We start from the raw sequence: 2,433 nt of genomic DNA, 5'->3' as shown, positions 1-2,433 counted from the left end.
ATGTTTATGAGGGAATGCCTACTAAATTTTAGGTACTGTGTTGAGCAAGAGACGTAAGCCCCAGTAAGTCATAGTTCTCTGCGCCAGAATGCTTACAAGCCCCCACAAGAGTCAGACAAACCATATAACTACGAATCAGTGTGGTGACAATATAAACAAGTGAGGTGCTATTAGGAATGCACGCATGAGTCATTTCCTGGCCTGTAAGAGGATGTCTTCCCAGAAAAGGCAATGCCTGAGGCTAGTCTTGAGGGACTGGTATGAACTACCTAGACAGTGGGGGTAGCAAGTGCAAAGGCTGGCGATTGAGACCACAGGCTGAGAGTGGTGGCAAAAAGTGAAGAAAAAAAGGTAGGCTGAACAATCCCTGTGCTCGACAAAAGTGTCCCACATCCTAATAATGAAAACATATAAATATGTTACTTCAATGGCCAAAGGGACTTTGTAAATGTGATTATGTTACAATCTCCAGATGGAGAGATTAGCCTTGATTATGCAGGTGGACCCAGTGTAATCACAAGGAATCTTATAAGAAGAAGGCAAGAGGGTCAATGTGAGAGAAGGCATTGTCATGATAGAAACAGGGAATGAAATAATTCACTTCAAAGATAGAGGAAGGGGCTGGGAGTTGTGGGATACGGAATACAGGTGGCCTCTGTAGATGAGAAAAGCTGGAAAACGGATTCTCCCTGCAGTCTTCAGAAGTATCACAGCCCTGTTGACACTGGGGTTTTTGCCCCAGAGGACTCATTTTGGACTTCTGATGCCTGATCTGCAGGCGAATAAGTAAATTTGTGTGTTTTAAGCCACCAAGTTTGTGATAATTTATTTCAGTAGCCACAGGAAAGTAATATACTAGGTCATCAAGAGCCTTCCATGTTGTGTTAGTTCGTTCTGGCATTACTATAAAGAAATGCCTGGGACTGGATGATTTATAAAGAAAAAATGCTTAATTGGATCACGGTTCTGTATGGTTTACAGGAAGCATGGTGCTAAGATCTGCTTGGCTTCTGAGGAGGCCTCAGGAAATTTACAGTCATGGTGGAATGCAAAGGGGGAGCAGGCACGTCACATGGTGAAAGCAGGAGCAAGGATGGGTGGAGGTGCCACACACTTTAAAAACAACCGGATCTTGTGAGATCTCACTCACTCTTGAGAGGAGAGCACCAAGGGGATGGTGCTCTCACAAGGCTCCACCTCCAATACTGAGGATTGCATTTTATCATGAGATTTGGATGGGGACAAGAATCCAAGCTATGTCCCATGCCATGCTGGAAAGTCACTAAAGGATTTTAGTTAGGGAGGTAGCTTGATCAGATTTCCTCTTTAGAAAGATACTCCCAGTGGGCATGGGGGATAAGTCATATGACAGCCAGACTAGGGCAGGGTCAGATGGACTTTTGTGATTAGGGGACACCACAACCAGGTTAAAGATGAGTCTGAGGCTAAGACCAAGTGGATCTTTGTGCCATCTTTCTTTTCGTCAGAATAGCTCTTCCTTCTCTTCCTCCCTTCCATCTACCAGTACTTACTAAATATTTGTTTTATTCCAAGATTAATATAGGTAGTGGAACTTGCATGGAACTTGAATTTTAGAATAAGAGAAAGGCAATAAGAACAATCAGCAAAAATAAATTAATATTAATAATTAGTAATGAATTAGTGATTAATAAATGGTAGTTAATATTGAGGAAGGGGTTTTGAAAGAAATAAACAGGGAGGTATGATAGAGAATATCAGGAGGAGGGTCTTGTTTTCATCAGAAAGACCACTTCTGTGGAGGTTACATAGAAGCTAGGACCTGGAGAGTAAGAAGGAGCCAGCCACACAAAGATCCAGAGAAACCACATTTCAGATGGAGAGAGCAGCAAGAGCAAAGGCCTTGGGACAGACAGGCTGGCTGATTCCCTATTATAAGATGTTCTGGAGGAAAAGGATAAAAGCCCTTCACTCAAGCTCTAGCTTATCTAACTCTCAGCCAATCAGTAACAAGACACTCAGAAAGCTATTAACTATAAGCTTCTATTTCAGGGGCCTAGGGATTTCCCTGGAGTCCCACAGGTTCTACTATCTGTTATTCTTGGAATGAAACAGATATTTAGTAAGTAGTAAGTACTGGTAGATGGAAGGGTGGGAGAGAAGAAGGAAGAGCTTTTCTGACAAGGAGATAAAGGTGGCACAAAGACCAATTTGGTCTTAGCCTCAGGCTCACTTTGGACCTGGTTGTGGCATCCCCTAAGTGGGTATAGAGGTCACAAAAGTCCATCTGTCCTGGCTCTAGTCTGGCTGTCATATGACCTATTCTCTGCCTTTGCCAGGGGGATCATTCTAAAGAGGACATTTGATCCAATTACTTTCCATGCTTGAAGAGGCAGAGAGGTCTAGAGGATGAAAGAAGCTTTCTCGACAACACGTGGAGACCCAGTTAATAGA

The sequence above is a fragment of the Macaca fascicularis genome, chromosome 6 (assembly GCF_037993035.2).
Source record: "Macaca fascicularis isolate 582-1 chromosome 6, T2T-MFA8v1.1".
In the NCBI taxonomy this organism is placed as follows: domain Eukaryota; kingdom Metazoa; phylum Chordata; class Mammalia; order Primates; family Cercopithecidae; genus Macaca; species Macaca fascicularis.
This window is presented reverse-complemented; position numbering follows the sequence as displayed.